The 12665-nt window shown below is 38.2% G+C and overlaps 1 protein-coding gene and 1 long non-coding RNA gene across 5 annotated transcripts in view; one reads left to right on the forward strand and one right to left on the reverse strand.

Moving 5' to 3' along the window:
- Positions 1 to 11123, reverse strand: part of LOC105806541 — a 45096-nt gene extending 33973 nt beyond the window's left edge. Inside the window, exon 1 of the long non-coding RNA XR_001137275.1 lies at positions 10822 to 11123. This is a non-coding gene — a long non-coding RNA (uncharacterized LOC105806541). The remainder of the gene's footprint in view (positions 1 to 10821) is intronic.
- The window catches only part of NR6A1 (nuclear receptor subfamily 6, group A, member 1), a 226092-nt gene that overhangs the window by 92445 nt on the left and 120982 nt on the right, over positions 1 to 12665 (forward strand). The gene's annotated exons all lie outside the window — the stretch shown is intronic.

Raw genomic sequence — 12665 nt, forward strand, 5'->3', positions numbered from 1 at the left:
GTTGCTGGGGTACCCATAACCCCCTGTGTTGTTCAGGGGCCAGCTGTATTTTAAAAGTCACTAATAAATTAATAATTGCAAAATATAAGACTAGAAGGAAATTTACCAAATGTTGACAATGGTTATCTTTAGGTAGTGGGATTATGAATAGCTTTAAAAAAATAAGTTATTTTACAAAGTATATCACTGCAGTCAGTCTAAGAATTTGCCTTCAGAAAAAATTGGTGTGGGGATTTTATAATAATCTTCAGAAGAAAGACATGCTTTCTTTGCCCTTCTCGATGGCTGTGGTAGGATTCGAGACTCCAAATCTTTTACATATGTTTCTTCTATACAATTTACTATTAAATTGGTTGAAATAATAATACTAGAGATACAAGTGTCCTATCCTGTGAAATCTGTGTGAGGGAAATAATCTATTTCACCATTAAATACCAGCTTTAAAGTAGTTTTATCACATATTCTTGCTATGTTGTGTTTGGCATATATAGTCAAAGCTTATTAATAGCCACAATTAGCATTTCATTCATTAATGGCTCTGTTTAGCTCTCAACACCTGAAGAACTTCTTTTATTTATTTTATTTTGTTTTGTTTTATTTTATTTTTTTAAAGAGATAGGGTCTTGCTCTGTCCCCAGGCTGGAGTGCAGTGGCGCCATCGTAGCTCACTGCAGTCTCCAACGTCTGGGCTCAGGTGATCCTCCTGCCTCAGCCTCCCAAGTAGCTGGGACTACAGGCACATGCCATTATGCCCAGCTAATTTTAAAAAATAATTTCATAGAGGTGGGGTCTTGCTATATTGTCAGACTGGTCTTGAACTCCAGGCCTCAAGTGATCATTCCACCTCAGCCTCCCAGAGTGCTAAGATTATAGGCATGAACCACCATGCCTGGTCATGAAGCATATATTTTATGTACACTATGCCTTTGAAACCTGTTATTTTAAAAAACTAGATTGATTCTTATATACATGGATATGAAAGCAGGGTGGATAATAGTAATATCTACAGTTTGTAAAACTGTAGCTACTACATATCAAGCAACTGTGGTGTTCTAGGCATTACACTAGACACAAATATATTTGGGTTATTAAGTATGAAATGTCCAGTTTCCTTAAGTACTAAGTTTGACAGTTGATATCTCTGACATTTCACTATGACACTTCTTGTTTTATTTTTATTGTGAAGGTACATCCTCATTCTTTCAAACACATGGTTTGGCTTGTGATTTATCTTTCAAATTTTTTTTTTCTATAAGATCAATTTTTGTGAAACCGTGGGTAAGTCAAAAATTCGTGTTATTTTCAAATATGAATTCTGTCGTGAAACCAATGCAGTGCAGACAGCTCGAAATATCAATGAAGTATTTGGGAAGGATGTGGCTAATGAACACATAGTACATCGCTGGTTTGAGAAGTTCCGTTGTGGTGATTTAAATCTTGAAAATGAACCACATGGGTGACCAGAGACCAAGGTCGATAATGATGAGCTGAAAGCTATAGTAGAAGCAAATCCATGTCAACGTACGCATGAATTAGCAGCAAGGTTTGACAGTTACTATTCCAACAATATTGGACCATTTGAAACAAACGGGCAAGGTAAAAAAGCTGAATAGATGGGTACTACATGAATTAAATGAGTGTCAGTAGAGAAATCATCTTGAAGCTTGCCTTTCTTTGCTGTCACAACATAAAGACAAATCATTTCTATACTATGTTGTTATGTGTGATGAAAAATGGATTCTTTTTAACAATCACAAGCATTTGGCACAATGGTTGGATAAAGATGAAATACTGAAACACAGTCCAAAACCAAATATTCATCAAAAAAAGCTAATGGTGTCTGTTTGGTGGTCCAGCGCTGATATTATCCACTACAGCTTCATGAAACCTGTCAGTCGATTACAGGGGATGTCTACTGCAACCAATTGGACGAAATGATGAGGATTCTTGTGATTAAGCAGCCGAGATTGGTCAATAGAGGCAGGCTAATCCTCTTACAAGATAATACTTGACCACATGTTGCACAAACAACGCTGCTCAAACTACAGTGGCTGGACTTGGAAACTCTCTGTCATCCACCGTATTCACCAGACCTTGCACCAAGTGATCACCACTTCTTCCAGGCTTTGGACCACTTCTTGCAAGGAAAAATATTCAGTTCTCAACAAGCTGTGGAAAACGCCTTTCATGATTTCATCGCCACTCGCTCTCCAGGCTTCTTTGCTGCTGGCATAAACAAGCTACTGTTAAGATGGCAAAACTGTTTTGATAGTTTTGGTGCATACTTTGATTAATTGTACTGATTCTTGTTTGAGATATAATAAACTAAACTTATGATTCAAAAGCTAACATTTCATATTTAATGACCTAATAATTCTTACAGCAGCACTATGAAGTGGTATTATTTTCCTGGTTTTTTTTCCCCCAGGGGAGGTACCTGAGATTCAGAGAGTCAAATTCGTCCAGGGTCATATAGTCAGTGAGTGCTCAGGCTGAGACTAGATTCAAATCTTTATGACTACAGTGCCCAAGGACAGGACTTTTGTTTACTGCTATGTATCCAGTACCTAGAATAGGGATTGGGATATCCTAAGTGCTTAACAGATATCCCTTGAATAAATAAACTATATATCTGGAAGCTCTTAAATGACCAGGCAGAAGGAATTGTTCTGTTCTAGTAATATAAGATTATATAGAGAGGTGAGCCCGTGGTAATTCCATCAAAACATAGGTCACAATAACTGATAACCAGATTGGAGTTGTTGCCGTCGTCATTGTCTTCTTTTTTTTTTTAGAGATGGGCTCTCACTATGTTGCCCCGGCTGGATTCAAACTCCTGGGCTAAAGCATTCCTCCTACCTCAGCCTCCTGAGTAGCTGGGACTACAGGCATGTGCCAGCCACTATGCCTGGCTTAGGGGTCTTCTTTTTTCATGTAATTGTCTGGTTTGCACTGAATGCATTTGCCAGACTTCTTTCCCACTTGACTTTGATATTCAGTGACTAAAGCAAAAGCAAAACCCACATTTCTTTAATAGTAAGAAAAATCTAGGTGGAAATCCAAGTTCTGTAAATGTCCAGTAACTGGAATGTAAATTCCTTGGTTGGAATTTTTGGGTCTTGGGAACATCAGGTTCTCCGGAGATAATATCGTACCATTGTGGCACATGCATATACTTTGCTCTATTGGTAAAAGCAACTTCATTGTATAGTCCTATGTCAGCAAAGTGTGCGTTCCAATTGGAAAAGGGGTTAAAATTTAGACACCCTGTATATGTTAGTGTTTCTAGTTTATAAGATGAATTACCACAGAAACCCAATTTTTTTTTTTACCGTTCCTCTCTGCTATTTTCACTTTGCAAGAAACCCAGTTGTGACTCTAGCCTCCTTTTCTCTTCATAGTTATTATACCATCCACGTCTCAAATATTCTTGGTTGCTAAGAGCCAGCTTAGTCATGAGTTGAGTACTAGCTAGCTGTATAATCATGGCATAGCATGCATCATTGAAGGAAATGGTAAGTGCCAAGAACGTAGTCTTAGGGAAGGGAATGGAGGAAATAGCATTTTTAATGTTCCAGCATATCATGATCTACTCCTGGAACATCATTCCATATCTAGATCCCCTTTATTTCATTCCCTCCAGAAATCATCTTGTTCTTAAACATCCAATAAAAGGAGACTCGGTTTTTGTATGAGGTAGTTTACCACAGATCTGACTAATGGTCATTGTGAAACCAGCCTATGGGTTTGAAGGTTTTCATTTTCTTAACGGCTTGATGACTCCGTTGAAAGTCTGTTAAGATCATGCAGTTTAGCATATTTCTTTGCTTGAGTCAAATGGAGCTGAGTATATACATTTTTCCATTATTTTATGAATTATGTTAGTTCATCTTCAACAAATGGCAAGGCAGTTTCCCCAAATCATTCAACTATTCTCAAAGTCTGAATTTAGCTATCTGCCATTTTTTGGATGACAGGGCTTCCAGCCCACGGTTATCCCAGTTGATAGCTTTTAAGCTTCGTGAAGGCAAGTAACGTTTCTGTTTTTTTCACCATTCAACCTGGGTCTAACACTCTGCATGATACATATTGGGAACTTAATATTTATTATAATTGACGAATGACTGGAGAAGAAGGGCTCTACTTGGTTAGCATTCAGTCAGAACCCAGACCATCTGCTGAGGATATTGAGGAATCTTTCCTCTGGGACCTTTTGGGTTTTATTTATCAATGATGATGGCATCCATGGAAATCTTTACCATCGGGCCCTTTTTATTTATTTATTTATTTGCTTAAGCAATCCTGTAAAACATTTTGTGGTGGCTAGGTATTGGAGAAACTGAATGTGAATACCTTCTGGCATATCCCAATTCTTACCTTTAAGTGCTATCTGTCGTTTAGCCTCTAGTATGAATGTATTCTTTGGACCACCAGTGGTAACAGAGACTTGGAGAGAGGTGACTTGTTAAAAGTCACCTAGCTAGATAGTGGCAGAGCTAAGATATGACATCCTATCTAGTTCAGCCAATTTTGAGAAGAAAAACCTCCTTTTAAAATTTCCTACTATATCACACTCTCTCCCTTACAGTTTTGCTGTTTATTTTAGAAAATCCTTCATTTTTTTGAGACACAGTCTCACTCTCTTTCCTGGGGTAGAGTGCCGTGGCGTCAGCCTAGCTCACAGCAACCTCAAACTCCTGGGCTCAAGCGATCTCCTGCCTCAGCCTCCCGGGTAGCTGGGACTACAGGCACGTGCCACCATGCCTGGCTAATTTTTTTCTATTTTTAGTTGTCCAATTAATTTCTTTCTATTTATAGTAGAGATGGGGTCTCACTCTTGCTCAGACTGGTCTCGAACTCCTGAGCTCAAGCAATCCGCCTGCCTCGGCCTCCCAGAGTGCTAGGATTACAGGCGTGAGCCACCGCGCCCGGCCTAGAAAGTCCTTATAATACTCTGAAAGATTATGTGGCATTTTTCAGTTATTTGGCATCATTAAAAACACCTATTTCTCATTCCTGCTGGATTATTTTCAACTTTAAAATGAGTCCACAGATACAGTAGGAAAATATCTTACTCAGGAATTCTTTCTAAAACTTTGATTGTAAAAGACACAAATTTTCTTTTTCATGCCTACAGGAGGCTATTTTCATTTCTCACTCATGGACAATATTTGAGGACTTGCATATTTTTGTTTTAATCACCAAGAGGAATTAGTAGAAATCTTATTCCAAAAGAGTGTCCAGGAAATATTACTTCTTAATTTAAGAAAAGGACTCTGTTTTTAATGCTTAATAGTACTAAATTTGTATCAGCATTGAATTACACGTTACATTATTAAAACCTGATGTTCCACTTTACCTTTCTTTTTTTCCACCTCACTTTTCCAATAATAATTTCCCTATATTTATTCAATGCATTTATCTAATATTTATGTTTATAAGATTTTAAATTCTTTGTGTAATGTTGACAGTTTTTACATTCATGTTTGTTTTAATTTGAATTTTAAATAGATTATGGCCTGTGCTGTGAATCAGCCTGGAACCCTTCTGTTTTCATTCTCTGTGTATGGGAAAGGTCTCAGACAATGAACTGGACCACAAGTCCTTACTGAGTTTTCACAGAATTAGCATATCCAGAGTGTTTTCGACATGCCAGGAGTAGTGCTAGGTATTTTATGTACATGATCCTTGAGCCTTAAAACAACCTGGCAAGAAGATATTAATATTTGTATTTTATGAATGAAGAGTCTGAGATAAAGATGGGAAGTGACTTACTCAAGATCCTATAGTAAATAAGTGGCAGAGCCAATATTCCAACCCATGTCCATTTGACCCTAAGACTCATATTTCTTGCACCAAGCAGACATAGGATAGGTTGAAAATAGCATCAGAATTTAAGAACCTCATATCCATGTTTGTCACATCCAATTCATTTGATGGGAGATTTGGGGGTTAAGATATGTAGTTGTGATAGAGGTCCTTTGGATTTTTCATTTTTTTTAAACCACTCAAGTCTTGCGGAGGCACCACTCATTGCATCCAATCTTGACCATGAACCAAATTCACAAAAATTGAAGGTCGTAGACATTGGGCATTTTGCCAGTTTGTTACTACTGTTATTATAATGTAGATTGTTTAAATATTTTTTGGAAAAAAGATCCAATTCAATATTCCCTTAAAGATTTTCATCTGAAGTTTTTCTGTGTGCTTCAGTCGTCTCAACAAGGGAGAATAAGACTTCTTACCATTGCATTTCTATTCTAACAAAGCCTTTTCCATTTTCCTGAACAGGCATCAGATTCCTAGTATTTGGAAACCATTACTTTGTATTTAGATTAAAGTTTACTTTTTGGTTATAGAATATTGTCCTCCTATTAAAACCTAACCCTAGGCCGGGTGCGGTGGCTCACGCCTGTAATCCTAGCACTCTGGGAGGCCGAGGCGGGCGGATTGTTTGAGCTCAGGAGTTCGAAACCAGCCTGAGCAAGAGCGAGACCCCGTCTCTACTAAAAATAGAAAGAAATTAATTGGACAACTAAAAATATATAGAAAAAATTACCCGGGCATGGTGGCACATGCCTGTAGTCCTAGCTACCGGGGAGGCTGAGGCAGGAGGATCGCTTGAGCCCAGGAGTTTGAGGTTGCTGTGAGCTAGGCTAACGCCACGGCACTCACTCTAGCCCAGGCAACAGAGTGAGACTGTGTCTCAAAAAAAAAAAAACCTAACCCTAGATCCATAAATATAAGACTCTGAACACACAGGGACCATGCTGGTTATGTAAATCAAGTATGACATTAGACTTTTCTGGCAAAGCAGACTGCACGGGACAGTCACACACTGGCTGGGAAAGGCTATGTAGTATCCAAATATTCCATTTTATTCCAGTTCAGTTGTTGACATGGCCAGCATTAATATTTTAGGATACTTGTTTATGGAGGCTTTCCTTGTGTTTTGAATAGTATCTGTATATAAGGAGTCACATTATGAAGATTTAAAGGGAAAAATAATAGCTACCCTTTTTTGAATTTCTACCATGTGCCTGGCACCTTACTAGATGCTTTGCGTACTTTATTGTGAGTCCTTCCATACATCCCTGCAGGATGGCTGTTTCCTCAGTTTGCAGATAAGGATACTAAATCTCAGAGAGGTAAATTAATTTGCTTAGTATCATCTAGCTAGTAAAAGTAGGTGCTGGTAAACCTACCTAGCACTGGCTGACTTCAAGGCCCTTGCTCTTTGCTATATCATATTGTCCATTACAGCGATACTGTAAGATGATAGGACTAGTTGCCTCATATGTTTAGGAAGAACTTTTTGACGCTAAATTAGTACTATTCTAGAGCATTTCATTTACCCTGGCCGCTACTACCTGTCTGCCACTGCTGTCTTAATATTCTTCATGACCTCTTCTTTGCAAACCAAGAAAAAAAATGAATCTGGACCTTCTTTCTCACCTTTGTTTTCAAATGCTTTTTTTTAGGCATCTCTCAAGTATCATGGCACTAGCTATCTTGTCATACTTGTATTTTATAATTAGAGATTATTTTTTTTCATGTCCAGCTGGATGTGTAGTTGAAGACAGGTGTGCTGGGTATGAGCATGATCTATCTAGATCAGCACTGTCTGATAGAACTTTCTGTAGTGATGGAAATGTTTTATATCTGTGCTGTCCAATATGATAGCCATATGGGGCTATTAAGTTCCTGAAATGTGGCTAGGGCAACTGAAGACTGAATTTTCTGTTTTATTTAATTTTCATTAATTGAAATCAAAATAGCCACATGTGGCTAGGGGCTACTGTATTGGACAGCATAGTTTGAAAGTAGTAACTGATGTTTGTGTTTGATGAATAATGATAGAATTTGAGGAAACCTAATCATTGGTAGTTGAAAGATTGCTAATGTGTTTTCCAGCATCATTAAATCTGGCATGTGTTCAACTTAAAACCATATTATCATGGGACCAAATAGAATATTTCATGTTTCCAAAGTACTTTTTGATCATTCATGATCTCATTTGATGAATCTTTCAGATATGATATCATTTAAGTCTCGTGTTTGCTAATGGATCACAGAGGAAGGGCAGAAGAACAAAACCATTTACAGCTTCCTAGTGCAGGGTCTCCTCCTGTGGAAATGGACACCAGTATGGCCTATTGGTACTCAGGTTGCAGCATGAGGGCCTGGACAGGAACCCATGTACTGTTTTTCTCTGCTTATTTATTGAGATTGGAGAATTATCTCTTCCCCCTCACTTAAAACATCCATTCATTTTATTTTTTTAGGTCTCAAGGGAAGGAAGTAGAGGCAATTTCTACATTTAGCCGCAGAGCTACAATAATTTGATAACCAACAAAAGAAAATGTAGTTTTCCTTTCCAATATACTAAAATAAGTCCTTGGGGCTTTAATTTTAATTCTTTGTTTTAGAAAAGACAACCCAGAACTCAAAAGTTTTGTGTGTAACACTAGTCTTTAAATTGGTATATATCTTCCAAAGAAAATTGTGATGAAATTAAATAATAGATTTTGTATGATATTTTGGAGGAAAATTAATGTCCCTGGAGTTTCGATATATTTTATTTTTATTTTCTGGTCTTATGAAATAATTTTTAAAAGATATTCATTTACTTATGTGTCACTTGTGTTACTAAGTGTATTTTTTCTCTGACATTTTATTTGCAAAGTACTCTTCTCCTTTCTACCAGAGTGTATAACTAATCAACTCTAGATGCTTTTGATATTTCTGACTGTGCCAGGGGCATTGAATGAAGTTCCCTGTAGTGCGAAAAGAGAGCACATGGGACTCATGACTTTATGTACTTCAACAATAGAGCTTTTATGACATTGGAGGTGGTTAAAAAAGCTAGAAGTAGCTCTTAAAGATGGCATCTCTCTGTTGCCATTTTTTTTTTTTTTTGTATTCTCAAGCTGCTAGGAGTGCATCGAGCCTGTAATTTCCTGTTCTCTGAATCCCCCATCTTTCTGCAGCTTCAAGCTTTGTGTCCCACAGCCTGTGACTCTGTGCTAACAAATCGCTATTGTCCAGTGGGGCGAATGGTGGCTGGAACTAAAGAATTGCTGTCTGGTTTCTATTCAAATCCAGGTAGTGAGATATATGAATGGACTTTTCGAATCGTCATGTGAATAACGTCTGCTCGGCATGAAGGCTCAGAGCCACGCTAGGAAGGATTAACTCCTGGGCTGACCACTAACATCCTTTGTGGCAGGAGGTAGAAATGTTCCCAAGTTATCATTTTATTCACACACAATTTTCCATTTCATACCTCAAAAGTAGGGCTAGCTATTTAATTATTTGGCTATTTTTCTCTCAAGTTTTAGTGTTTCTGTTGATAATATGTAACTTTGGGGAAATGCTAAGTAGTTTTTCACTGAGAACACTGTTATTTTCTCCTGAAAGTTTCCTACCTTACATTTATTAGAGCGCAAAGTTATCTTTATGGCATGGATGCAGAAAGTAAGAGAGCTGCTTTTTCGAGGAAACCAACCCTTTAAAATACTTTCAACCAATGAAGGGAAAAATCGTCTTTTTTTTCTTTGTGCATTCTACTTACTACTTTGCATTTTTTATCCCAAAGTCCAAGTTTATATAAAGAAAATAGAAACAACTTCTAATGTAGTATATTAACCAACAAAACAAGTCTCCTTCAAATTAGGAACCAACCTAAGCATTTGTAAGTATAGCAGAATCAAAATTTTAAAAATAAATCAGATTTGAAACCTGAACCATAATTCATAATTCTCATTTATCTAGGTAAAATTATTTTATCTTTCTCCTATATACCTGAAAAAAATGTCCATAGGCTTGAAGGGCCATGCTGTTACATTCCTTCCATATCACAGGTACTATGAAATGGGGAGCCTTTTATGTTTCTTTTTGTCTTAAACTCAGACAGCTTTGTAAGCAGTAGTGTGTAGATTACAAGAGTTAGACAAAAGCAGGCGCGACTGAGAAGAGTTGGTGGGGGGGAAGCTTGGGGCACTTCCTGTCACTCAACACATTCCAGATCACTAAAAAATTTCCACACCCTCTGCATTCCCTCTCGACCACTCCATTTCCTAGTGTTTTCTGATTCTATATGTTGTGGTATTTATACTCCTCTCTCTCACTGGGCTCTGGCAAGACTGCTTCAGAGAGGATGCATTCCTTTAGATTGCACAAAGCAGAGCTGGGAAAATGGCTGGCAGTTTCAGAATCTAGTCACGATCGCACGCATGAGCACCTCACACATCCATGCCCCTTCCCTCCCACCCCTCCTTGCCCCTGCAGCTGGCTGACCTGTCTCACCCACTGCTGGCCTATCGAACGGCCAGGACTGTCTGGTTTTGGTTCATGCCTTTGTCCATGTCTGGCTTAGTTCCTCTCTGTCTATGCTTGCCTCTACCCCCACCGCCCCAGGCAGCACAAGTGTTTGGCCACACAAAACTACAGATAGAAAAGGTGGTAAAAACTTCAAACTTTGCTAGATTCTCCAACAGTTTATTCTTTTGTGGATTTCTTCCTTCTTTAAATACTTCATTTTAAGAAAACAAATACAGAATTATCTAACGGCAAAGAATGCAAAACAACCTTTGTGTTCCTTATAATAAGTGACTTCATAACTCTCTCCAGCTGCGTTATGGGGTGTGTATAAAAAGCTTCTGTTCTGAGAACAAAGGAGCACGTGCAGAAATAAGACTAAAAAATCCACTGACAGTATTCCACTACACCAATTACTTAAAAGATTTTAGTCAAGCCTCTCAACAGATTCAATTTTAAAATGGTTTTTAGTTAAAAAAAAAAAAAATTGAAAGTGCTTACCCAGTAAAAGAACCGAAGTAGTCCTGAACTGTTACGTAAGACTTTTTACAGTTGGATCTTTGTCAAAAGGGGATGGGGGTGATGGGAGAAAGCAGCAACAACAATCAAAAAAGTTCGAGCTGCTGTGGCTAGAGGACAACTTCTGTGTTTCCAGATAGGATTCTTGCTGTAGAAATGGAACTTCCAGCCAGCACAGCATCCTGTCCCGGTAGAGAAATGAGTTTGTCAGTTAAAAAAAAAAATTAGATGCTGGAACCCAGGCTAGACGAGGTATTGAACCGCGCCAGATTTCCTTGCAGCCCTGTCTGCTTCGCTCGCATTGAACTATATATGACCCAGATGATGGACAGAAGCACATTCAGTCATGTGCACACTGGAAGAAAGCGGATTTGCTGGTCCCTGGCAGTGCAGGGGTTTGTCTTCTGATTGGGCTGTGCCCTGATCAGTGAAATGTGAAGCCCTCATTCAGAGGCCGTAATTCAGGACTGGCAGTTTGAGTGTCTGGCTGCCTGTAGTCACTGAGAGACTTTGAAGGTGTTGCTTTTGTTTGGTGGCATTACCCACCCAGAGGTTGCTTACACCTCTGTCCTTGTGACAGGAGAAATGCTAGTCTTTCTGAAATGCAAACAGGCAGCCGACTTTGGCTGAATCCTAAGTCAGCCTATTGTTGATGAACTTGACTCTAACTTAAACCAGTTATTTGATTTGAGAATTTATTGTGATCCTATCCAAGCTTCATATACAGACCACCTCCTGGTCCTGATTTTATGGATTTGATAAGGTAAAAATAAAAGTGGCATCTGACTTTGAAGCTTCTAGATGATATAAATTGCTGGTAATGAAAATTGGATGGATAGACAGCAAAGAAGTTAAGTTTTGGATTCTGGAGTCTTTGAACATACTAGGAAGAAGCTTTATCTCTTATTATCCCCTTTATGAGGCTGTCACTCTTATTGCAGTCCTTAGTCACATAAGGGACTGCTGAGGAGGGGGGAGAAGCTACGAAAGCATAGACCCCACTGAGCTGTGACATAGCCTTTAATCATGCAAGACAGCTATGGTCTGCTCTCTTCAGTCTGTCTGAACCTAGGATCTGTGGGGTTTATTTCCCATCTTTCTGGGCCACTGGGAAACCAGGTCATTTTATAGGACAAAAATGTCAGTTGTGACATTTTTGTTTAGTACGTGGTAGTTGCTTTGTTCGTTTAATGCAGGTAGACATTTTTGTAAAATTTGAAGCAATTAAATTGCATTATGAAGCCTTGGCTCTGAAATATGAAATCTATTCTCCATGGACCAATCACTTTTTTCCATGGACTTTCTTATCTTTTTAGAAATTAGCTTACATAATACTAAATTGGTATTTATACATACAAATAGTTTAGTTTATTTTCTGCCTCTTTCACATTTGTTGAAATAGTTCCATGGTCAATGTATAGCATCTGTCTATTTTGCTGTAAATTTTGGATTTGAGTGTTTTTACTAGTAATTTCTTTAAAGTGTTGAGTATATTATACAGCATCCTCTATATAAGGACTGCTCCAGAATTATTCTTCTTTCTTAACCTGGGAAAAGCTGGGTTGATATACTTGATATACTATCAGACATAAGGATGTCCATAGTCTCAGAAGAGATGAGCCCTCTCTTTCTTTCTGTAAATCACAGAACAATCATTCCTCTTTTTTTTAGGTTGTAAAATATATATAACATAAAATATACCATTTGTAAGCGCATAGTTCTGTAGCATTAAATACATTCACATTGTTGTGCAACCATCACCACCATCCATCTACAGAACTCTACTGTTCTTGCAAAACTGAATCGCTGCCCCCATTAAACACAAA

This window comes from Propithecus coquereli, unplaced genomic scaffold (assembly GCF_000956105.1).
Source record: "Propithecus coquereli isolate 6110/MARCELLA unplaced genomic scaffold, Pcoq_1.0 Scaffold142, whole genome shotgun sequence".
Lineage (NCBI taxonomy): Eukaryota > Metazoa > Chordata > Mammalia > Primates > Indriidae > Propithecus > Propithecus coquereli.